Here is a 26,941-nt window from a genome sequence, read left to right on the forward strand (position 1 = left end):
ACTCTGATTGAACTCTGCCAGCCCTGACCTCGGATTGTTATTGACCATTCTGCCTGCTGCCTGCCCTGACCTCGGATTGTTACTGACCTGCTTTTGCCTTATACCTTGCTTGATTGGACTTAACCCTTGCTGTGCTGTACCATTCTGAATAAACCTTATTCAAGGATATCTGGAGTCGGTAGTGGTTTGTGTGCCCAGGCGCATTACAATTCCCCAATCGCCACATTTACATAACTTTAGTTTATTTTCTTACTTTTTAAAGAAAAATCTGTAACAAAGTGTGGTCATTTGATATCATCTTTACAAAATACTAGGTTTCCTCACGTGTGCCAAGAAAAATAGAAGTTTCACGGCTTAAAGGATGCTGGTGATGCTGCAGGTTGCCAAAAGAAGATCTGTGTGCAGAGTGCTTGACCTCCCAAGGTGATTGATATAGCACTCATGCTGTAATCCTCACCCAGCCTGTCAATCACATTTTAGTACCTAGTCAGGCTTGGATCAAATGCACAGAATAGAATTTATTTAGTGTTCTGATTGGGTATTTTGCTTTTCTGATACCATTTGGTGACCTTTGCTTCACCTGCCCCTCTGGTTGTTTGCCACCTAGACGACCTCATAAGATCCATGGTCGGATATTTTGCCTAAGTCAGGTACAGGTAATGTGTGTTCTCTATGTGTGAATCCACATCTCTTTATGCAAGTTTGTTCTCTGAAAGCCAGCTTTCTCTGCTTTTTGCATATGGTGTCTGGTGTATTGCTTTTTTTTTTGCATCTGATCTCTGACCTGCTTTCACTGTACTCTTGTGAGCTCTCCACTCATTCTCATTTCCCAATCCTTTTCCTTTCAGAGGTGATTCCTTGTGTACTTCAGTCCTGAGGCAACCATGTGCTTGTCTGTAAGTGAATACCAAGGTTAGAGATTAGGGAATTGCATCTGGTGAAGCACTGGCATTTTACTCAAGGCCTCAAACCTGCTATGTGAATTGTATTGTGAGGAGTGCATAGCTGGGGTGCACAGGGATGCAACAATGACAGACTTGCTGCTTAGGCACTCAAAATATCCAAAAATCTGTATTTATAAAAGACTTTAGAAATAAAAGTGCACTTTTGGGATGAGATTTTTTTTTTGGTCTGGATTCCCAGTTGCTGGTGTCTACAGTGTTATTAAAAACATATCTGTTTTACCATGTTCATTGTGAATAAACTACACTAATTTTGACAGTGGTACAGCACCCCCACCCCCATTCTAATCAGTATTTCATTAAAAAAAAAGAGAGTGATATTAAAACTATAACCTTGGCTCATGGCTTGTTTTTTGCACCGATATGAAGTCAGCTATAAGGCTTTCTATAGAGAAGTCTGTGCCTTTCCAAATCTTATCCAATCAATTTAATTTACTACAGGTGAACTAGGTGCAGAAACAGTCATCAAGAAAAATGGTGGGGGGGGTATCCAAGCTAAATTTTAAGTGTTGTTGCAAAAGGTCTAAATAATAATGTAAATGTGATATTTCAGTGTTCTCTTTTTAAATTAACAAAATTGTCTAAAATGATGCCTTTACTTTGTCATTATGGGGTATTGAGTGTGGATTAATGAGAAACGAAAAAAATAAACACTTGTAGCATTAGGTTGTAAGATAACACAACTGAAAAAAAGGGAAGAGCATCTGAATACTTTCTAAAGCCACTGTACAAGGAAGAAAAAATTAAAAAGCTCCACCAAGCATTAACCACTGACATGTAAAACAGCCTTGTATCTTTTTGATAAAATATATGTAAGGCCCTGGTCCAGCTCCAGTACTCACTGCACACGGTTGCCCCAGAACCTAATGCGCAAGGGATGGTGTCTGGGGATGGGTCTGCAGAGGAACAGGAGCCCACAGAATAAGCAGTACCAAATTCTATAAAGACAAATCCAGAGTATAAAGCTAAAGTCATACACAGGCGATCTGTCCACCAGACGAGGTACAGAGCGAGTAGCACAAGCAGAGTTAGGGTCACATGCAAAAGGTTGGTCCAGGCTGCGTACAATCGAAATGTCAGGAACAGGCAATGGTAAGCAACAGTAAATCAATAGAAACACACTCCAGCACAGATCAGCCTAGTTAAACCTTACTACAAGCTCCGATCACTGGGAACAGATCCCCCAGCATCCAATGACGCACAGGACTGAGATCAGGAACTAATCTCTCATTATTCTCAGCACAACTTCAAATCCCCAGCAGCTGCACACAGTCTCAGAGCAAGGGATGCCGAGAGACCATTCACAGCCAAAGGGAAGCTGCACGCTGCAGAGCAGAGGACTCACAGCTATTTGCCTGATCTTCCCTGCTGCTGTAAGTGACGCTGCCATTCTCGGGTAATTTTCCTTGAAATTCCTATGGGTTCAGGAAATTTCGTGAAACCATCAGAAATCACTATAGGAGGATTATCATGGCTGCATTCATAAATACAGCCGTAGGAATCCTCCTGTCAGTGAGTGATCCCCAGGCACTACAGGTCAGAATGAAGGCTTGCCCTCATTCTGACCTGTAGTGCCCGGGGATCTCTCACTAAGAGGGGGATTCTCACAGCTCCATTCATAAATGCAGCCGCGATACTCCTCCTCTCAGAGTCATGCAGCTTGCATCTATAAATGAACGCGGCCGTGGGAAAAAACAGGATTTTTCCCACGCTGCATTCATTTATGAGCAGCCAGCGAGACTCACACTGTGTTCCTGGATAGAGAAACTCAGGGTCATAGTACAGGGCTTCAACAGCAATCAGAGGAGCTGACAGCCCTGCTCCCCTGATTGGTCTTGCAGGTCCCAAAAATTCGGTCTCGCCGGACGAATTTACAAAGGCCCATTTTCGCCTACATGTTTGGTAAGTGAGAACGGCCCAATTCGCTACAAGACCGAATTTAAAAAATTTGCTCGCTCATCCCTATTCCTGACAATATACTTTCTTTTAATATACAATGTATGATGTTGTCACAACATCTTTAGTCCAAACTTGTACAACAAGCATTTTCCTCAGTTAGAAGTAACTGGGTATTACAAGTGCATAAAAAATTCTGCTCACCTGCGACACAAAATACTAAATCAGATGTAGACGCATTAATTTATTATAAACTTAAGTATAAGCCACACAAAAACAATTTCAGTGATAATAACTCTCATTAATATGACTTTACTGATCTTTGATTTATGCTTTCGTTTGATGGCCATAACCTTCTTAGTATGAGATTAGAATAAAGTATGCCCTGCAAACAAGCTACTGGGGATAGGTGTATGGGTGGGTCTGGGCTCCTTGCTCGCCAAATAACCAAACCTTCCTAATCAGAATGTACCACTGTATATGATTACTCTATAAAATTTATACTTAGAAGCTAATTTTGAGTTGAGGATGTTTTCACAATAAATTTTGTGAAAAAGTAAAAACACAGATTAAATAAGCAAACAAAAATGTTCTTTTCTCGCGTTTAGAATGTTGAAGTCAATTTATTATGTAAGCATTAAAAACTTCAAGCTATGTGACCTATATAATTGTCTGTGACTATTTAAATGACATGGCTGCATATAGTAAATTTTTTCACATTATAATGCTTATCAATGGCAAAAATAAAAATGTACCGTGTTTTACCAAATCTAAATACCTAATCTAAGTGCATAATGTACATGGTCTGTTTGCTTGGTTACAGTTTCATGCAAGTTTTTTTATTAACAAGGGACTGGAAAGTGCAAGGATGTTCTAAGGCATACATAGCATATGGGTAAGTGATAAAAAAAAGATTTGGTTGTTGTGGGCTCTTGGACTATTAATCACTAATTAATAGGTTTTAAACCAGCATATGTAGTGTTTTTCTTGAAAGAAAACCAAAACGATTCTGTTTATTGAATTTGATTTTATTTAGGATGCAATCAATACCATGAAACTCCAATACCATGAAAACTCCAGTACCTGTAGGCACCAGATTACCATGACATACAATACAATGCCACATATATGCTTAACAGAAAATGTTAACACTGCAGTGTTATATACCCAGCACATGAAGCAACATCACAATTACACAGTGCAGTTAATCAATCACAGACACACAGTAAGAACTCACATTAACCTAAAGTAAGGCCAATACAAGGGTACTCTGACTCAATGCATAGTGAAATACACACAATGCTTCTGGCACATTTTGTTAATGAACTGATTATGAAGGTAATTTTCTAAAGTAAAGTGAATCTGTGTTTACAAATAGGTTAACAAATGTCCAGGTCTTATACATGAGATGATATTTTCATTAATCTCCTTAAAAACAATTTAGAGCTTGAAATTGCGTCACTCAATTTTAAATACATCACCCTCTATATTTATAACCCTTATATACACAATTACTCCTATTCTACTTATTGCTTATTGTACCTACAAGTACTGTACAATTTGGTAGGATAAAGAAAGTAGACTGTTTTGGGTAAGAAAAACATTTTGATCTGCTGCTTGCCCCTTTTTGTAACTAAGAAACTAACCAACTATTCCTTTTTCTCAAGCCCTTCAGTTAAAAACAATGGACCATAGAAGCATAAAGCATTTCACTTTAACTGAATTGTAATAATATCCTTTCAAATGTATGGCAATAGTTCAACTTGAGGAGGATATGGCTGGCTTGTTAGTTCCTGACAGCAAACTGTGTTTGGCACATGGTGCATTTAGGATCATTGTAAACCTATTGTTTCTTGAGTTCCATGTTGCTGTATTCTTCATCCATCTTCTCTTGACTATGGCTGAGCAAGTATCTTCACAAATGTAACGGAGCAGAAAGAATCTCCCCCCAGTTTAATTATCTGGTTTACTTATTCTGAGGTCAGAACACCAAGTGTCCTTCTTTGCTCTATGTAACTGTGGTATAGCATTGATTGTTTCTAATAGAGCCACTAGTGACACAAACAAAAGTTTTATCCTTTGTTCACATTGTATATTAGACCATTCAGAAAAGAGAGAATGTTGTTGGTCTGTGCGTTTTAAAAAACTCACAATAGCATGAAATCCCTCTTAAGTCATTTGCATCACCTAACAAAATATAAATCTTCATTTAGTCTTGTGACTTTTTACTATACTACATTCGTATTTTATATGAAGAACATATTTTTTCATTCAAATATTGCATGTGTAACTTAGATTATATATTTATTTGATGCTAACAAATACTAACCATGTAATAAAATAAAAGCTTGCGTCTGTCAGGTCAGTCTAACATAAGTTAATTAAGCATTTCAAAAAAACTAAGGGGTATAGGAATAAGGCATAAAAGAGTCCATCCAATTCCCAAAACTCATATATAGTCGCTGTGACCAATGTTTAGACATAGTTTGGCAATACAGGTCCCAAAACTCCAAAACAGGTAATAAAAATATAAGACCTAAAATATAATAAAAACAGATCACTTTCTCAGGTGCTCAAATGGTTCTCAGAGAATTTCAAACAGGATCTCTAGATGATATTATTTTCTGAACGTTTCTAGGAGAAACAAGAAGCAACACATGGCCTGGAAACAACACATATCACATTCTTAGCATAATTGCTGGAATCAAACATTCAAAACATCAGATTTCCAATAGATACTCATAATGATCCCTTAGTAACAAATTCACAAACATCCTCAATCTCATACAATCTCCTAATCGCTCACCTACATCAAACTTTCAATCATTGTCCATTCCATAGTTTGTAATCCCACAGTAAATTCAACATGCTGACCTTGCTTCCAGGAAAACCGCTTCACTCCCTAGAAGCAGGGGACAGGGAGTGAAGCCCAAGATGATATATATGTCCAAACCAACATCTAACAGGTGAATACTATTATGCCTTTAAATATCCTGAACTCGTCCATCCAAATCCAAGTGTCTGTAAGAAAAGCCACCAACAGAAGACAGTAAAAAAAGTTCAACAGTATTGGATTTTTCAGTATGTCGTTGCTACCTAAATATATTATGGCAATATCAAAATACCAAATTCCTTACATTCTTAACAATTTAGGAAATAGATCACATCACCTCATGCCCTTAATCACATACCCTCCCAGGCCTTAAGAAACTTATCTGGATGCCTGCCTAAGTTCTCTGTGTACTTTCTCCTTGCAGAGCGTCTCTGTGACCCAGAATCCAAATGCAAACTCTATTACCTAAAATTTAACAGATAACAGATCTGACTCCCAGCGACCATAAATTCCTAATGATACTCTGGTCCAGACTCAGCGTTGCAGTCTGTCTAAATTAATGTAAAGAAAAGCCTAAACCCTACAAGACCAGCACTGCCACTGGAGGCCAAATGTAAAAATTGTTTTAAATTTTTCACTGGACAAAGAAAACAACCAGGAAAAGTTTACAAAAGTTTACAACCGGGAAAAGGCCCCCTTGCCTTCCCAATCAGTTTTTGATCTCCTGACAAAAATGCAAGCATAATCTACAAGACAATTAACATCGTAAACCAGAAAAATGCTTTTTACTCTGAGCTACAAATTCAGAAATGTGCAGAGCCCCAAAAAAGGCTAAAACAAAAGCAGACTGAAAAGCAGGGCTTTATACGTAGAATTGCACACTGCCACTGTGGCCCAGTAAGGATTTGATAAAATCCTGTATGTAATCAGTTTTCCACTATTGGGAACTACAGTAGTTTTTTTGTATTTGTTTGACTGAGAAATAACTATTACATGGAGGGATGTAATAGTTGGTTAAACTTGATAGACTTATGTCTTTTTTCAACCTGACCTACTATGTAACTATGTAACTTTGGATATTATACGATTTGAGAAATAAACCAATAGTTTAACAATATAGGAATAAGAATAGGATTTCTGAATTATCTTACAAGTAAAAACTAGAGCTAATGGTTCTGAACTATGGATACCAGATAAGCCTCAAATGATTAGGAAATTACACCACTCAACCCATGTGGCTGAATATGCAGTCCATGTTATTGAAACTAAAGAACATTCAATATTATGTGCATTAACATTTAAATTAAATCCCATAGGTAGTAAGGGGATTGGAAAACTTCCTAGTTTGCATTTTTCGTTAAAGCTTTCTAAACCTCCCTGGCGGTTTGAATAATAAGTATTTTTAAATGTCAAAGTGGTACATTAAAAAAAAAATTATTATTTTAAATTTCCCGCCTGGTCCCGCCCCCCAGCCACACGCTTGTTTGTCCCATGCCTGGCTGGCATCTGCGTCCCCTGGCCTCGCCCCCAACATTTACAAGCCAGGGGAAGCAGATGCTGGGCATCACCGGAGGACGCCGCCAAGGCCACGGGCATGTGGGGACCAGGTAAACTTTAAAACTGCCTTACAATTCCACCCCGAGTGTGGCTCTGGGTTACCGCTGTTGGTACTGAAATTAACCCGGAGCCACACTCAGGAAAACCGCCATGGAAGTTAAAAGATCTATCTGTAGATGTGACAAAGCATCTGCTGTAGTGTTTAATTTACCGGGCACATATTTAAACAAATATAACAGAGACATAAAATAACCAAGTGTCTAATCAAGTTAACTGCTGGAGGGGATTTTAACAATAGACAATTACCTGCAAAAACTACTCCTTTATTGTCTGACTGTAAAATGATTCTCCTATTACTAAAATGCTTACCCCAAATAGCGACTGCTGCAACTACCAGAAAAAGTTCATGCATAACTATATTTTTTGTATGTTTCCGATAAACCCAAGACAGGAGCCATGATCCACAACACCAATGACCCCTCGAGAAAAGGCCAAAGACAAGTTAGCCAGCTACATCTGTGAATGAATAAAATTCCTCAACATAGATAAATTCATTGGGTCTGATTTATTAAAGCTCTCCAAGGCTGGAGAGTATACACTTTCAGCAGAAGGAATTCAACTCGGAATAAATTGTTTAAAAGTCATTTGTTTTTGTTAGCAAATGTTTTCAATCCTAGACCAGATCCATTCCAGGTTTGCTGGATCACCCAGCTTCACTGCAGAAAGTGTATCTTCTCCAGCCTTGGAAAGCTTTGATAAATCAGGCCCATTCTGTTAAACAGGTTTGCCATTAAAAAAATTAAACCATACTTGCATATCATCCTTCAATTGCCTACTTAATGATATATCTGAAATGGGGATTTAAGGCTAGATGTGACCATATACAATTTCCATAAAAAGAATTCTGCCCATAGGCATAACACGAAGAAGGGACTGCAGCTAATTTCAAGCCTGTGAATGATATGGATTTTTTTGGATTTTTGCAGCTAGAAGTCTGATTTACATTAAGTCTGAATCTATAGTAATATCCAGAAATTCTAAACAACACTTGTGCCCTGTCTGATAAACCACTACCCATTCCAAAGAGGAAGAAAAATATTTAAAATAAAAACTAGACAAAGAACAGCCTATAGGCAAAAACTTATCATAGAAATAAAAATCATCAAACTAAAAACAAAGAGAATTGTAGGCCACAGGACAAATTGGCAATAACCTAAATGCAGATTTTATGTCTGCTTTTGCCAACAGAGCTCCTTTTCCCAGTGGGCAGGACTTTTCCAGCGCATCATAAAAGGAATCATAACAGACAGATGTTAGCTAGTCATCGATCTCATCATTTAAAGAGGAACCCTCAGGAAACGATAAATGATGAATAATTCCTAAAGAATTTAATAAAAACCATTGTTTTTAGAAACAATACCCAAGGGGCAAACTAAGATCTTTAAAAGGTGGCTTATGAAAAGGGCCAGTCACTGGCCCAGCTTTAATTTCGATTGCAATTTTCTATTCTTACAATCTCTTTAAAGTTATGCACAGACTTTAAATTGTTTTCCCAAAACAACCAGAGCCCTTAAATGAAGGAACTCTTTGAAATAGAGTATCTGTAGTTCAGTGTATGAAATATGGTCATGAAGTTACTGGTGCACATGGTAGGTAAATGTTTATGTAAAAAACAGAAATTACTTTCAGTTTTAGAATAGCTTTACAAATTTATACATGAATAAAAAAGCTTACAGAGAATTACAGGCCTTATAATTTTTGAGAGCAATCATGTTCCATAAAATCTTGTGATCTCTATGTTATGTAGGAATGCAGTATAACCTTGCTGTTATCTGCATATTATTTGATCAGGCGCATAGTCATTCAAGAAATAATGACTGCTCATGATGTGCTCATAACTTTTATAAGTAATGAACATTTGCTGGAGTACTGGTTTTATTGATTAAAACTCCAAAGCTGCAGGCTCCTAATTTACTTTGCTAACAATAGTTGATGTTGCTGCTAGGAGTGCGGAGTGATGTACTGATTTGATAGAAGAAAGGTTTCAGTAACAGTAAGGAAAAGTTGTATTTATTCAGTCTAGAGTCTTGTCTCAAAATGAGGTGAAGGCTAGTTTCAGACTGCTATAAACAAGTGCCAATGAAAAGTCATAGCAGACTGAGTAGCAAAGAAAAAGGACAACAAAAAACCCTCAAGGACCATAATGAGCTTTTATCACTAGGCATGGAATACATCTCTATTCTCAGGTTGTAACTAAGTATGTATAGCCCATTCAATCGAATTTTGCCAGAAAAGGAAGAGGCCTGGCAACCAATTATGGGATAAGAATGTTAATAATTTTTGGTGTGGGAACACAGAAAATGGTCAGATAAGGTGCATCTATTTAATGTGTTTAAATATAAAATGCTTGCATTTGATTGAGTTATATGTCTGTAATTTTAAAACTAACCAAGGGCAAGAGATTTACCCAGCATGGGTAGATTAGATAAAACACAGGATTAAATGCCAATTTTGAGGACCTTCTCTTTAAAGGGGGTTGTTTTTTAAGTGGCTTAAATGAAAAAATCTGACACCACCTTTGTTCAAAAGCTGTAATCATCCGGACTAAACTGAAGTAATTTACTTTGGGAGTATGTACATGGGAATTAGAACATATCTCTGTTCATTTGCCTTTGCAAGTCAACTAATTAGATGATTAAGTCATTAGAAGGATATGTGCATCTCAGTTACTGAAATCAGAGAAGATAAAGACAAGATATTTTTTCTCTCCTATACTGAAAAGTTAATTAATCCAATTACATTGTCCTGGCTGTGCATTTTGTATTGCATTGGAAAATTAAAGAAGATTTTAGAAAGTCTTTGAAATATGCTAGTGTAACAAATGGTTCTTTCATTGGTGCATTGCATTAAAGGGATAGTTTTGATCATTGTAGACAAAGCTAAGAAGAGAAGTCAAACCCTGAATAGACGCAATCCTGAAAAATTAGATGCCTATCTTTCTATGCAGCAATTTAAAGTCTCTTGGAATCTATTGCAAAACTTCTTAGCAAAGGTGAAACACTTCTTTTATTTTCTACTTGGTTTAGTCATCTTATTGTTTCATTCTTTGTATGAAATATGATTCTTCTAGATCTATCTAGATTAAACTGTACACATACTGTAAATTAGTTGAATAGATAACTGCACTACAAGGTTAACATGCCTAACTCAGTTAGAATAAAGATAAGAAAAATGCTTATTTAATGAAGGATGATTTATTTTCTATCTTTTTTATCTATATTCACATTAAACTAAAGACCATTTAGTGTTTACAAAACAGTGAAACATTGGAAATAATAATATAGTATGATTATTAAATCATGTAATTTGAACAAAGTTATTTTTTTAGTACAGTAGCTTTAATATCATTGTTATGTAGTATTGTATCATTATGAAATCAATAATTTTAGCATATTTATATTTTTATGACTCCCCACCAGGTGTTGAAAGAATATTTCTTTCACTGATTATAACTGGGGCAAATGTACACTTCTAATTATCAAATGACGCAGGGCAAATTATCATTTAGAGACAATTGAGAGTGTATACATATTGTAAAAATAGATAAAGAACATTATTTTAAAAACTGATCTGAGTGTTAGGAATTTAAAAAACTGAAATAAACATGACTTAACACTATTAAAGTTTTGCTTAAACAAAGGCAATTATTATATAAAATATCATATGTCTGAAACATTTACCTAGCTGTTAGAATTCATGTTCACTATGATGACACTATAACATTTATGAGAGAATGAAATCGCAAATAGTCATAAATACACTTGCCAAGCCAAATCATATATTTGCCAAAGTTTGTCATACAATAAAAAGAAAAGGGTCATGCCTGGTGAAACATTTGGTTAGCCATGGTTATATAAAAAAACAAATAATTTAATTGTATATCAAAATGTTAATGAATGGGATTTATACTTGTATTGTGTAAACTTAAACCTTAGTGGTTGTGAGGGGTTGCTTCCCGGGCATTTCATTATTGCTGTTTGTACTTCATCTTTTATATAAAGCTGCTGATTTGCGCACTTCCTTCTTATAACTGTCTTCTTTCTGTGCAGTTCTAGGAGAAAAGTCACTCATTCTACAATTGTTTCACATAATAAACACATTTGACAAGTCAGTAAAATTATGTTATTCTTCATCATAACTCCAACTCAAAGGTAGTGAAGATCAATCACATTTTCAGGGTAAAGATGACAAAGCATCAAAAACATTGTTGTGAGGAAAGTGCTTGCAACAATGATCAAGTTATATGCAGAAGTTGATACTGGCAAGGCAGGAGCTCACCTGTAGATGTGTATGTGTGAGGTACTGAGTAAACTAGAAAATATAAAGAGAAATCTTCAAAGGCACACATGTGCAATATCCCATCAATGTTCAGCATTCAGTGTGTTAAGCTGCAGAGACAAAGAGAAATGAAAAAATCAGCAAACAGGACTTTGAAATAGCTCATGATGCAGGTCTTCACTTAAAACTTCTTATCCTTTGCTGATTACCTCCTTTTACATTTTTTGCTTCTGAAATCTTAACAAATCATTGATTATATGATTTACACCTTCATGACGTGTCATCCATGTTTCTAGGCACAGGTATATAGTTTATGAATAAAAAGACACGTGCTCTTATCACAGACTTATGACTTATTCTGTTATGCTAAACATGCATTATAAACATATCATATATATTTTATATATTTAATTTTTAAATATTGACAATATCATGCAAGAGCAATACTCAGTGAGAGAGGCATTCCACAAAAACAAAAGCAAAAGTCCTAAAAATCCACTGTGATAGGTGCCAGATATTTTTTTTTTAACAAAATACTCACCTGTAGTGTGTGTGTATGTGTGCTTCAAATGCAAAATAATTTTACACTAAAGGGAATATCTGCAACATCACCAGGTACAAATTTCTGGTAGATTCCACAACGTGATAACATTATTTGCCTAAAACTAGGATTGACTCAAAATGATCTGTTAAGAACTTGTGTACAATTTTAGCTGATGCCTCAGCTAAAAAAAAACAAAAATGACACGCTTTTCTCTGGTGATTGTGTTAATGCTGCCATTTATAGAATGTTGAAACCTTAGAAACGAGAATATATATATGCGTGATTATGGTTGCCTAATAAAAGTATTTTGCCAACCCTGGGTATTATGTAAAGAGAATGACATCAGAGAGTAGGGTTTTGGGCAAATGTTGTATTAATGATACATTCTCATAATACAAAACAAGTTAATGTTGATTCACAGTATCCCTTGAATCAGAATATGCACATATATGGGTCATATAGGCACTAGACATAACGCATATGTCATAAGTCGTGCTGAAAATCGCAATTTTAATATCGCATACGTTGGTTATAAACATAAGGTATTTATTACAGGTATGCAATAGTAATAGTGATGCCAAGAAGTATATATGAGGTATTTAATAACACAATTGGGTATACAGTAATGGTATTAGAACGGTTAAATTACGTATGCTATATATGCTACAAGACTGGTGTACAGGTAGGAAGAGTAAGAAACTCTAATTGTGAAAAATAAAATGTAAATTTTATGTAGAATTATATATTAGTGAAATAAATTGTCACACTTACCTCTTCCTTGCCAAAGCGCAGACGCGTCTCTCTTGCGCATGTGGGCAGTTCTGACTCTGGGCTTGCCTACACTAGCAAGCTTTATCAGCTTTGCTGGCCAATCAGGAGATAGCCTCTTAATCATCCCTGTCTATTTAGCCTGCTCACACACTGCACTAGGTGTTCGTGCAATTGTCTCATTGTGCCGAGTTCCTAGTTCTGTTGAGCTAGTTCCTGTTCACCTGGTGGTTAATTTAGTGTTTTCTGTGTCCAGCTCCTACATTAACTCCTCTTGGACCAGTCTGTTGGTTTCCAGCCAACTTCCCTGTGCTGTTTCAGTGTTTTCCTGTCTCTCTGTGGATATCCTTAAATCACCTGTGCCTCTTGTTGAATCCAGTGTCTCCTGTGTTTCCTGTGCCCGCAGTGGCCCCTGTGTCACTGGTCTCTGTCTCCTGGATCCCTGGCAATTGACCCCTTGCGTGTGACCTGACCTCTCTTGCTTGCTGCCTGCCTGGACACTGGCCTTCCTGGATAATCATCTGCTTTGTGATTTGGCACTGTGCTCATATTGCCCACCTTTGTGTTCCCAAGGACCCCAACCTGACAGTAACCAGTGGCGCAACATCCTCACCATCAGAGGCTCTGGAGAAGACCTGATTCCTGCTTAGACTCTGTGCCTTGACCCTTCTCAGGGCTTACACCACCTCTGTGCAAGCTGTAGCACCCCTAGTGGCCATGTCTTTCCAAGCATGACATAATATGTAATTTAAAATATAACCCACACAGTCCTCATGGGAGAACAGGTTCTGACTGTTAGACCTCAATTTGGTTCTGGAACTCAATTTGGTTCTGGCAAATAGAGGGAGGGAAGACCAGAGGGGAAGCAGGTGATTTCACAACAGTATTGGTAGTAACCTGGGGTGGGTAGGTAAGCATTACGCAAATGTGATAATAAACACATGAGATATAAAGGGAGTGAAGGAAGAGCAGATGCTCATTACCTGAAGGTAGCCAGAGGACCTGGTTTGTTGTATGAGCCGTGTCAGCAATGAAGTTCTGGGCTGGAATGGAGTGAGAGGTTCCGGACGCCTTCCCTATATAGCAAAGAGGGAGCCGTTTTGGGGGTACTCTCCCAATACGTGTACGCTCCGGACACACAGGCATTATCGGCCATGCGTGGTGGCCTCATCTTAGATCGGAATCCCCCGACTGAGGTGTCGTTGGAGGCACCCGGCTCAATCCTGTGATGTGTGTGCAGAGAAAAACACACAGATCCGGTAAAGTGTGCTCATCCAATGGAATGAGCACATACGGGGATATGGTGGATAGCAGTGGCAAGAACCAGCCGCCTAAAGGATGCACCAGTATACAAGCTGGAGCTTCCGAAGCAGTGCTTCTCAAAACTGTTTGCAAAAATGGTTAATATTGGACCCAATAGAACTGTTCAAAACCAGGAACCATCATCATTGCCACACAGTTTTATGGATCACCAATGCAGCATCAAGGGGTGGTTTGCTGCCCCCTGACATTGCACATCAAGCTATACTCTACAGAGCAGGGACATTGCTAAGAATGACTGCCTCATGTGCCTGTATGTGAGTTTTGCATAATATATCATATCTGGCTGATATTACAGTTTTTAGTTAAAAAAAACACATTTACAAATTAAAGTGCAAGAACCAAATAAAACTTGTCAGGACACAACATTTAAAACTTTTAGGGAGGCATAATGTGTAATTTTAGTGCAGAACATCCCATGAAAATTTTCAAACCATAGAACCAATGAAATTGGTACATATTAAGGATTCTGAATTTTTCTTTTTTATTTCAGCAAGAAATGTAACACTGCAAAAAAAAAATAATGAAAATGGGTCAAGGTCAAAAGTGTTGTGATGCACTGTGAAGCAGAACTGATACCGTGGCTACACTAAGAAGAGAAAATTTACATGCCTTGCCAAGATTCTCAAGAATTATCCCAACTTGTACAACCTTACATCATAAGCATACTGCATGGTCAAGGTTTACACCTTTTTTAGTAGTCAAAAGATGCAAAAATGCAATTGTGGCCTTGCAGAGACATTGGGCCTAATTTAATCTCCCTAGCGGTAACTCTGAGTGTGACTCGGGGTAGAAAAAAGTTGCTGGAAGCGGTAACCCCAAGTCACACTTGGGGTAGGAAAACCTATGGAAGGTAATAATAAATACAGCCTTTCCTGATCCGCCGGTGTCCCGCACCGTCCATCGCAGCGATCTCTGTGTTCTTTCTTCTTCCTCTGGCTGGCTTCTGCACCCGATGAGTCACCGGAGAGTTCCCGGTGACGTCGGTGCGAGTGTACGTTGCCGGCGGGGCGGGAAATTCAAAAACCATTTGTATTGCATTCAATACAAAATAACTGTATTGAATGCAATACATTGGATTTATATGTGTAAAAGCAGTACATTGTTTTCAAGAACATTTATTTTACAGTATATATAATAGTATAAGTATAATATGTATTTTTTTTTTTTTTTAAATATATAGATTTTTTAATTAATTCAATTTATTATTTTTACATGATTTTGTGTTTCAAACTTTATTATACTCCAGAGCACTAACCTCCGAGCCACTGTGCTCAAAGGATAATACATTCTAATAATTTATAGGGGTCTATTTATTAAGCAGAAAGTTTGAAAAACTTGTAGATACATTTGTTTTCGATGGCAGCGATTGATTTCCACCAGAGAATGTTTGGTGAGTATCAGATTCACTGCATTATTTATTTATTTAAATAAGCACTCTGAAAAAAAATCTGAATTCCAACTTGGATTTCCAATCCAGAATTCTTGTCCATTTTAAAGGAATTAATGGATGTAATTTTCCAGTTCCAAGAACATTTATTGCATAGAAGTATTCAACTGAACATGTTCTGTAATGTTAAAAACATTTAGCAGCTTATCCAAGCCTACCTCTTTCATTCACCTTAATTCAGTCAACACCGGATGCCAAGTCAGGGCTTTGTTTTAAAACAGTATTGTAAGTACCACTGTTCACATTATGAATTTCATCACAAGTAGAGTCTTTTTTCCTTAACAACCAAATTTTGCAAAAAAAAAAAAAAAAGCTGAGCTGCCCTGAGATTTGACCTGGCAAAGTAAATCCTTTCAAGCCTACTGGAGAAAGGATCTAAACCTGACTATTGTGCTAGTGGTAAAGATGACATTCACTTTAGTTTTCATCATCCATGACTTCAATAAATTAGAACTTTTACAGACAAAGGAGTGTTTGAGTAGTATGCTCTGCGCCTCCCTCCCTTAGCTCAGCTAGCCACCATGATTCTTTTATATGTAAAAGAACTCCTTCCTGTCCCAACAACCACAAAACAACTGGAGCAGTCATCTTTCTTGTAACTCAATAGGAACTGCTCTACTACTTATGTGAGCCCACTCCCTACTATTTAATTGCAGAGGCTGGCGCTTAAATATATAATTAGAAATATCTGAGCCAAGTCCCCACTAATTTGCCTAATATCATACAGACAAAAAATGGGACTTTCAAGGTTAAAGGTGCAATCAATGCAAAAGTGTTAAAGGCTAATTAATATGAAGACAGCATACTATATTTAAGATTTACTTAAAACAATGTTATGGTAGCGTTCTAATACAGCATAACCATTCCTTTGCCATACATCTCCAATGGCACCTCTACATGGAACATCACCGGAAGCTGCATTCCCACATCGACTCTCCCTGGTGGCATATTTGCTTTAACTAAATAGTACCTGTATGAGTATAAAATATTTAAAACCAAGAAACTTTTATCTAAGCATGTACTATATTTTATTTTACTATATATATATATATATATATATATATATATATATATATATAGTACATGCTTGAATTACTTTTTTGGTTTTAAATATATATTATCATATACAATATATCTTTACATATTTATACAATATTTTTAATATGTTTATTGAAATTTTTTGCAAGGTAACTTAACAGGAAATTGCATCATGTAAAAAAAAAAAACAAGAAAACAATGTACATAGAATCAACGTTACATAGCATAGACATGATGGCTAAAATTACAAGTCAAGTATAATATAAATGTGTAGGCGGCAGAGAAAACAATCAACAAGTATTAATCTATTTTAACAAGTCTATGAGAATAATTGTCACAATTAATAGCCACAATATGTGCTAAGACAGTATCAAACTGAGGTAAGTCCAATAGACTTAGTCACTTAGACCCTAACCTAGCATCAACCACGTAAAATTATAGATATGGATCTATGAAAAAGCACTAAAGCCGAGAGTATAATTTAAGCCGGGATTTGTTGCTCTTTGTTATAAAATCTTATCCATGTATGTTGTCTGTATATTATGAGGCTAGCTACTAATTAGAGATTGTGAACAGATTCTTGTTCTTGTAGAGTTCTTGTAAGAGTTCTTGTAAGGATACTGATTTTTTTGTGACCCTAATTAATAATTATTTAATTATAATAATAAAAATATTGTTTTTTTTACCCTAATTAATAATTATTTAATTATAATAATAATAATTAATAATAATAATAATAATAATTTAATTTGTTCCTGGACTTCCTAAATACCAGATTCTCCCCAGAGTGTCTTTAGGATCACTGAGTTGCAGAGTTCTTTCTGCTCCCTAGACCCCTTATGCTTCTGTCATACCCTGTACTCATGTGTCCCTGCAATGCTGTATTACTGGTTTGTGACTCCAGCCTATGTATGCCTACACTTGCTTGCTCCCTGCTTTGACCTTTAACGTTCCCTAATTCTGCTCTTCTGTTGAATGACAGTTCCCCTGAACAACGGTCATTTTTATGGACAAAATATCTTTCATCCATCTTCAGCAAAGCTTCTTGAGTGGTTCTCTGGTAAACACTACGTAGTTTCTTATAGTGTGTGCCTCAGCCTACAGCTCCACCAAACTTGCAGATAGTACACCAGGTTTTCATTCCCAGTGTCAGCAGTAAGCACTAATGTCCATAGTCATTGAGGATAATAAATGCCCAAGTGTCAATGGAAGCAACCAGAAGCAATAAGTGCATTCAGTTTCAGTCATCATTGAGAATAATGCCTAGTGTCAGTGGTCATGGGGAGTAACAAATGGCCCTATGTTAGTGGGTTCACAACATTTCTTGTCATTAGTGAGAGTATGAATGGTGACCAGTTGGAGTCAAAAATGGCACATGTACTGGTGGTTAGTAGAAAAAAAAATACCCCTGCTTCAATAAAAGTTATACATATTAGTGGTAAAATGATTACCCCATTTCATTAGAATAAATAGCGCCTGTATCAGTGGGTGAAAAAAAGCCTCTGTATCAATGAAATATATATTGTGCCAATGAGTGAAATGGTTTTAAACTAAGATGTTTTGCTGTAAAAAAGCTAATATAAAATATTTTTTTATTTTAGGTACATTATATACATAACATAAAAAAATATATATACTTCACTACACACTAAAAAATGTGCATAGCTCTGCCTTACACACACAAACATTGCATTACACACATACAATAGGCATAACAATCTACACATTACATAAAAGTAGACATGCAGCACTGCATTACATACATGAACATACACACATAAATAACTGCACCATAAATACAGCCATCGCTTCAGTCCCAGAATACTTCCAGATGCAACCGTTCTGATGATGTTCTCCTTCAACTGCAGCTTCTAGTCTCTTTTGGTTTGGACTGTGGTATTTTGAGGGGGACTCAAAGTTGCTTGAAAGAGGACCTAAATGTTTTACCAATAGCAGAAAACCCAAAATCTAAAGACCTAGCTAATGCCAGCATGTCAACATATTTAAAATGTTTACCATTATTCTCTTCTACATTGAATGACTAAACCCAGGCTGCTAAGGCCTCACAAAAACACTAGACGGATCAATAATATTATTAAGATTGAGGTTAAAAAATAACAAGGCCAACACCAGAAAGATGAGAAAAATCATCTCTATAAAGCCCTCTTACAAAACCTTCAAGCTCTAAATGCCTATAGGAAAACCACCAAGGCATTTCACACAGGAATATAAAGTTCTACTAACTCTTTTACCAATGTTGTCAAGGTAATATCATTGACCTAATGGAGCTCAAAAAAAGAAACTTTAAAAAGAACAGATCTTTCCTCATTTCCAAAACCTTTTAATAACTTAGATCCAAAGAGAGGTTGTCTGAATAAACACAGATGGTAGCTCTTTCACAGAACCAAAGGACAAAAGAGGAAACTGTAAAACAAAACTAATGAAGGACACAATTGGATCAAATATATAATCCCTTTCTAGAAAGAGGTCATGAAAGATTGTTTACAGTGACTGTAATATGACATCTGTACTCAGCTTTATCCTGTGAAAAACTCATATCCCTAGCCACTGTGGCAGCCTCCGTGCAAAAATAATGATTTTTTTAAGCAAATTCCACTTGTTAGGAGCTCTCAATTGGAATGTGGCTTTTGGTTGTCTGATGTAAATAGCATAAAGCCTGTAAAGCATGAGCAACAGATTTAAAGAGGCACATTAGAAGCCTTTAACCACACATTTAGATACATAATTAAACAACCAAAATCCCAAGAAATGTAAAAGCCAGTGAATATTTAGAAATTAGGCAATTATTTGCAGATAAAACCTCTCTATTGTCCCTATGTAATAGAATGGATTAAAAAAGATCCCATCCTGTCATTATTACTATGACAGGAGTAAACAAGCTGCACATATATATTATATTTTTATGTGGGGACTCCCAGCCAATCTACTATATTTAACTATATGAAAACATCCTTTACTAATTGGCTAGCTTTTTCCAAAAACATCTGTCTGGATTGCAGTTTAAACTTGCTTAAAGACAAAGCAAAACATTAACCAATGGGGTTATCATCAATGCTCAACTTCAGGTAGATTATAAAATATTTTGTTTTATTTTTATATAAAGCTAGAAGTTTGTCATGATGTAAAGTAATGAGATTGATGTTTTCTTTTTGCATATTTTTTATTACTCTTACATAGAAATTACACAATCTCATAGAAGCTCATTTTTGCAAAGCAAGATGACCAATAACACACGACAATATACTGCGTGAAGTAGATGTTTGTTAAATTTTGGCATAAAACATTCCAGACCCAGGCTCCAAAGGGAGAAATCTGGTCTTTGCATATCCAAAGCAGTGTGCTTTTAAACTGACACAAAATGCTCATATACTTTATGTAAACTAGGGCATGCATTGATGGGTGTATAATTGGGTAAAGGCTATCCATAGTTTATTTGTGGTATTGTTACTGCATTCTTCTGTGTCAAACCACTGTTTTACTGTATTAATTGCACATTGTTCCTCTTGAAACCATTCTACCTAATCCATTTTTTTCTGACTGGGCCTGTTTATAAAAACATATTTTTCTGTTCCATGAAAATTCCAGAGTTTCCAACAGGGTCTGGATGTCAAAAGCTGTATTTCTTCTCCCATCCCAGACCTGTGATGGGAGAGTGGGTGGGTTCTGGCATCGTGACATCACTCTGGGGTGAAGTTTTTTCCCCTTTGAGAGACTCACAGCTCCCTGCGGATGTGCAGTCCAAAGATGGTGCATTTAGTGATCCACAACATGCAAAAGGTTGGGTACCACTAACATAATAGGTGTAAATATTCTACATTGATTGTAAATCCAAAAGCCAAAGAGTCCTTTAGATTCAAATGGCAGCTGAACTCACTCACAAAAGAATCAGGAACATATTTCTTATACTCACTGCACACCAGATAAGAACTGCTCTTTTATGACTTATTGTTACCTGTTCAGTTCCTATCTTCAATGAATGCACAAAGCGGATACACCCTTCACTTGATGAGCCCTGGTGTTATAGTTATCTGCCTCTCCTGCTGGTGGCGCTGAATACCTAGTTACAATGAACCTCCACTGGCCAGCAGCAGATGGCCACATCCAGGAAGAACTTATTATGCCAACAGCTGGGAGCTCCCTATTTAAGGTTTTGCCCTTCCTTAAATCCTTGCCAGAGCCTTAGTGTTATTTGGCCTGCTATCTGCTATGCTCTCTGGCCCTGATCCTGTTTCTTCTCCTAAGACCTGTTGATCCTGACCTGACCTGAGCTTGTTGGTACCTTTGTTGCTTTAACTTTGTTAGTTGTTTTTGGCAGTGTTTGTTATTTTCTGGATGGTCACAGTTTTGTTTACATTATTCGTGCTTATTGGCACCATTCTTGAAATAAACTTGATTTCAGTGAACTTGCATCAGGTACTGATATTAGTGATCACCTGCCACACTGCTTGTGCAGTTCGTAACACCTGGTGTTCTCAGTTCAGTTTCAGGACTTCAATAAATGCAGAAAACAGCCACATTCCACTTGATACTGTGTTATCTATTCAGTTCCCATCTTCAATTAATGTTGAAATTAATTAAATTAATAATTAAACATACAAGGAACCACATATAGTATAAAACCATTTAATAAAAGAAACTAATAAAAGGACATATGCGTACCATTAATAGAGAGCAGTATCCACATATAAAGGATTAAAGTGCTAGCATCACAGGCATTTAGGAAACTCCTCCCAATAAGTTTTGTCCCAAAAGACATTATCAGGGGTCTTTGAGATAATGTTATGATGGAGACCTACTGACTTTTTTTTAATAATTATCAATCATTAAAGACCATTTCTCTACACTTCACATGGCCCCCTTTAAAATTTTTAACATTCTCATCCCTTCCCTTCTATACATGGTTGTATTCTACATTGGTCCTGCTAGTACAGCAGTAAATTTTGGTGTGTTGTATGACTATTGGTAAACTCTATTAGTAAAATATTAACTTTCATTTTTTTATGCACTTTTCTCTTTATGTTGTAAATTTGCAGATGACTAAATATAACTATTTATACACTAAAAAAAAAAAAGTGTTCGAGGAATAGCAAAAAAAAGAAGGCTTTAGTTTAATTGAATTATACAGTCATAATATAATGTTATTTAATCACTAAGAAGGTCACCTTTTTATATTTACTCCATTAAATATTGACAGAACTTTGCTTGTAAGTAATTACTCTGAAAAGTATGCAATGTGTAAACTAAAGCCAGGAAAGTAATTTGCTCTTTAAATTATTAGTAAAAATATATACTACAAAAACTCCCCTAAGCAACCAAATAGTTCTAAGTGCTCTGGAGTCCTGTGTTGAGTAAGGTGAGCAGATAAAGCAAATTTTTTACTAGAAGAAAAGACATGTACAGCTTATATATCAAAATGATACATTTTATTTATAGATGTAAGGTTAATATTTAAAAATCTATACAAAATTTCCTTTCAGACATAGCGATTATTTAAAACATTTATTCCTACCTCTATCCAAAAAATTCCCTTACTAGATTTTCCTTAAAAAAATTTTTTTTTTTTAGTGTCCAAAATACAATATTACTTTTATATGCTGTTTAAATGCAGTTTTATCCTACCAAAGTGAAAAAGGACAGTCTGTTATGGACACTAATTTGACTAATATTTAAACAAATCAAATTATTATTAGAGGAACAAAAAATTCAATGTGTATTGCATAAAAACACTTTTTTGCCTACTTAAAAAAATAAAAACCTACATTTTCAAATTATCTGCTACATGCTACAGGACAGCTTTACTAAATTATTTTATAAATTGTTTAAAAACTTTATTAACTTTGAAAGAGGAAAACTCACCCCACTGAATGGACATTGCCACTATTAAACAACAACAAAAATTAGACCCTGGAGCCCGAGAGGGAGGAGGATAGGCAAAAGGCCAACATGACTGTGTTGGGAAGGTCGAGCTAGGCAGTGGTAGGTTGAAAAGTATGGGATGACATCGTTGGAAGGGGTAAGGGTCAAGGATTGGTGACAATAAGAAAACAATGGGTGGGGGAAGAGAAGGGATAAAGGAAGGCCAAGGGGGTCAGGGGCGAGATTGAGAAGGGACAGCAAAAGGAAAGGATTGACCTTGCACTTACTTATGGAACAGCTGGATGCAATGTGGGCCCAGGGCTGCGGCGGCCGAAGAAAGGTCCAGATTTGCTGGCAGCTTTGTTGCAGGGAACTTCTCCTGCTTCTTTAAATAATGGCGCGTAAGTGGCGCGGCTTTGGAGGTCTAGGCCTCCGGAGCGCCTGAGCCCAGAAGTACCCAGGGTTCGGCGCCATTTAGGAAGCCCCATCAGGGACCCTCCAGACCGTCCTGCCAAACATACTGCTGCGGGAGTGTCAGGGGGGCAGTGGAAGGAATTCCCATCTGGAGCGGAGCCCCCAGGATGTGAGCCCCAGGCACAGCATGAGGGGGCTCGATCCCGGTCTGCAGTGGATCGGGTGTGTGCGACCTCATCCGCACCCTGGACATGTAGTGCATGTCGGGAGGAGGCTCAGCGTGGGAGTACTGCGGTTGGCGGTTCGATGACGAGGAGAAGAGGAGGGGGAGCGCATGGTTCAGAGTCCAGTGAGAGACTTACTAAGTGGGGTGGAGGAGGAGGAGTCGTGATGGGAACCGCGGGGAGACCTGGTAGTGGAAGTACCAAGATGGCTGTGGTTGTACAAGTGAAGGAGTTATGGGGAAAAGGGGGGAAGGACAGGTACAGGGGTTCCCAGGTAAGGATTTTTTGGGGGTGCCACAGGTGTTGGAGGGGTGCGGTCTGTGTTATTGGGTTTGCTGAAGCTGATGTCTGATCAGAGAGGGGTTCAGGGGAGGATGTGGGGGAGGGGCGTTGGGTAGGGCGCAGATCTTCGTGAAAACCAAATGAGTATGAATTGAGGATTTGCAGAAGGATCGGGTAGTTGGGGGGATATAAGGAGCATTGCGAATGAGGGGAAGGCACAGGGCAGGGAGAAAAAGAGGGCCATGTGTGGTGATATATGTGTGCTTTGAGGGACCTTTGGGAGCACCTTTGAAGCAGGAAGTCTGCAAACCTATATGGAGGGGTGAGTATGTTGAAATATTTTCACTGCTGCTACTCAAATGCTTTAATCTTGATCGAGGGGGTTTGGTTGAAGGAAAACGGGAGGATGAGGTGCGGCGGTATCACTTGATATCACGTACATTTGGGCGCCGGAGAATTGCTCTTGTGTTATTCGGGTATTTGGATGGAGTTAACAAAGGCTTACAGGCTGTACAGGGGACAGGCCTGGTTGAGAAATTAAAAACAGTTTCATCAGCAAAAGATGGTGCCACTTTCCTTGCACTGGGATCATAGGGATATAGGCCTATGGATGAAGCTTATGACATCAGCGGGGTGGGGGGGCAGCCCTTTTTTTGGGGGGCCTGGGGGTACCGGGCTCTCAGGGACTCCACCCATTGAAAAGCGAGGGCTCTTCTAGAAATATAATAAAGGGATGTGTAGGTTCGGAGCAGTGTGCCGTTTTCGCCACAAGTGTTTGGGGTGCAGGGGACAGCATGGATTTTTTCGTGCTGCCTGCGCCAAGGTAAGTTTAAGGGTGGAGAAGGGGCTGAAAAAAGGGAGGACCCCGGTGAGAATAGACAGAATGCTACCCTTCCTAAATAGGTATTCAGGCGGGGTAATGGCTGGGGTGTTGGTGGAAAGTTTAAGGGAGGGATTTAGAATTCTGTGCAACTTGGTGACATTGCCCCTGGTTCTAGAGAACGATCGGTGCTGCGGTATCCAGGAATAGTTAGCAAAAAGTTGAAAAAGGTAAGTTTAGGTTGATTAGCTAGGCCATTTGAGAGCCACTCCTGCAGGACTTGGTTTCACCATTAGGGTTATTCCCCAGAAAGAGACGAATAAGTTTAGGATGATTTATCACTTATCCTTTCCAGAAGGGGGTCAGTTAATGAGGCCATTGAACCTGAACTGTGCTCGGTGTCATACACGTCCTTTGGTAGCGCAGTGCGGTGGGTACAGAGGTATGGTAGTGGGGTGTTGATGGCAAGTGGATATAGAGACAGCTTTCCAACTGCTGCCTGTGCATCTAGATAGCTTGCGGTTGTTGGGGTGCAGGTGGCAGAGACAGTTCTATGTGGACCAGTGCCGTCCCATGGTTTGTTTGGTTTCATGTGCACTGTTTGAGACATTCAGTTCCTTCCTGGAGTGGGTGGATCTGGTGGAAATGGAATCAGTGATGCACTATTTGGACGATTTTTATGTGTGGGCCAGCCAGCATCCCGCACACGCCATATTTTGCTAGGAACCCTACAGTAAGCATTTTGGTATTCCATTGGCGCCAGAAAAACCGTAAGGACCGACCATGGTGCTGTCTTTTTTGGGAATAGAGCAATGGAATGCAAGCTGCCGATGGGTAAGTTGCAGGCATTGCAGGAGGAGGTGCGGACGGTAAGTGGTAGGAGGAAGGTGAAGTTAAGGCGGGTGCAATCATTGCTGTGCAAATTAAATTTTGCATGCAGGATTATGCCCATTATGAGTGTTTGCTAGAAGGTTGGAGGTGGCGACGACAGGCATTAAACCACCGTCGCATTTTGTCAGACTGATGCCAGGAGAATTTGGAAATGTGGGAACTTTTTCTGAAGGATGACAACAGAAACGCTTTGTGGATGGAGGACCCAGTAAAATAACCCGGATCGTGATCTGTTTGATGTGGCAGGTTTGGTTGGTTATGGTGCGTATTTTCAGGTTTGGTTTCTAACCTGGTTCTTCTTAAAATCTTTCCAAAAGTGTTGTTCGTGGAAATATGGGGCAAGCAGCTGGTGAATAAAATAATTTTTCTTTCAGTGTGACAACATGGGGGTAGTTCAGGCCATTAACAAGTAGTCAGCATCATCAGGGCCAGTTATACGGTTGTTGCGGCATTTGGTGTTGCTATGTTTACGTCACAATGTGTATTTGTGGGCAGTCCACATTCCAGGGAAGGATAATCTGATAGCAAACGCTTTGTCTCAGTTTCAGTGGTAGGTCTTTCACGAACTGGCACCAGGAGCGGAGCGGTATGGAGTGCCTTGTCTCGAAGGACTGTGGCAGATTGTGCAGGTCCTTGGTGACGTTGCTGCAGAAATCAGTATCTGGGGCTACTTGGGTGGCACGACTTTTCCCCCAACCCACCACGCCTGGTGGGTTGGGGGAAAAGTCAAAGGAGGACTGGACATGCTTGGTGCTCTGGTGTTTTGTTTGTAAAGCAGTGGAACAGACGGTGTCAGTTTCTTTGCTCAATGGAAAGATGGGGTTAAATGGTTGGGGATACGGGATGTGACAAAATCATTTGTGTTAAGACAAGTTCTGAAGGGATATAGGAGGGAGGTGGGGGTGAGAAGGGACACTAGGCGCCTACTTTAATCTGTTGGTTAGGCTGGTGGATGATTTGCAGGTTGTTTGTGTGTCAGAAAATGAGCCATTCTTGATACATCAGGATGGGTCAGCATTGTCTCGCTTCCACTTCTTGTCAGTTTTTTGGAAGTGTTTGAGGGAAGAAGGCTTGGCAGAGTGTGAATATGCTTCACATTAATTTTGGATTGGAGCAGCGATAGAAGCCTCCAGATGGGGTATGAGGGAGGACATGATTAAAAGGATTGGGAGGTGGGAGTTGTTGAATTATAGGCTGTGTGTGCAGCCACACGTGGCTGAGTTTTAACTGGAGTTCTCCAGTGAGGAGGGAGGGGAGATTGGGTTTGGTTTTGTTTACAGGGATGTTGTTATGATGGTTTGCTTTATTTCAGGAGGTGCAGTGCCTGAGCTGATATGAATCTTGGGGCATTCCTATGTGAGCTGGGGAGCTAGGAGAGCTAATGTGAGGCCCGAAGGCCGGCAGTTGGGCATATCCAGGGAGGATGGAGTGTTGCACTGGATCCGTGTGCTGGGAATGTTGTCGAGCAGGGTGCTTCTGGAAATTCACAGATTTGTTGAGATGGATGGGCCACCAAATGCGGTGATTATTCATGTGGGGGAAATGATTTGGGAGTTAGGTTCATACGGAAGCTCATCAGGGACATTAGGTGGCATTTCCTGCGCTTACGCACTGCATTCCCCTAATTGTTATTTGTATGGTCAGAAATAGTGGCTAGGACACACTGGAGGTGGGCAAGATCTTTAGAGTGCCTGAATAAAGCTCGTATAAAAGTAAACAAGAAGGTG

At 38.4% G+C, this 26,941-nt stretch overlaps 1 long non-coding RNA gene across 1 annotated transcript in view; it reads right to left on the reverse strand.

Moving 5' to 3' along the window:
• Positions 1 to 765: 765 nt before the first annotated feature.
• Positions 766 to 26,941, reverse strand: part of LOC140332030 (uncharacterized) — a 45,384-nt gene continuing 19,208 nt past the window's right edge. Inside the window, exons 2-3 of the long non-coding RNA XR_011921018.1 lie at positions 11,587 to 11,696; positions 766 to 894 (exon numbers count right to left, since the gene is read on the reverse strand). This is a non-coding gene — a long non-coding RNA (uncharacterized lncRNA). The remainder of the gene's footprint in view (positions 895 to 11,586; positions 11,697 to 26,941) is intronic.

This window comes from Pyxicephalus adspersus, chromosome 5 (assembly GCF_032062135.1).
Source record: "Pyxicephalus adspersus chromosome 5, UCB_Pads_2.0, whole genome shotgun sequence".
In the NCBI taxonomy this organism is placed as follows: Eukaryota; Metazoa; Chordata; class Amphibia; order Anura; family Pyxicephalidae; genus Pyxicephalus; species Pyxicephalus adspersus.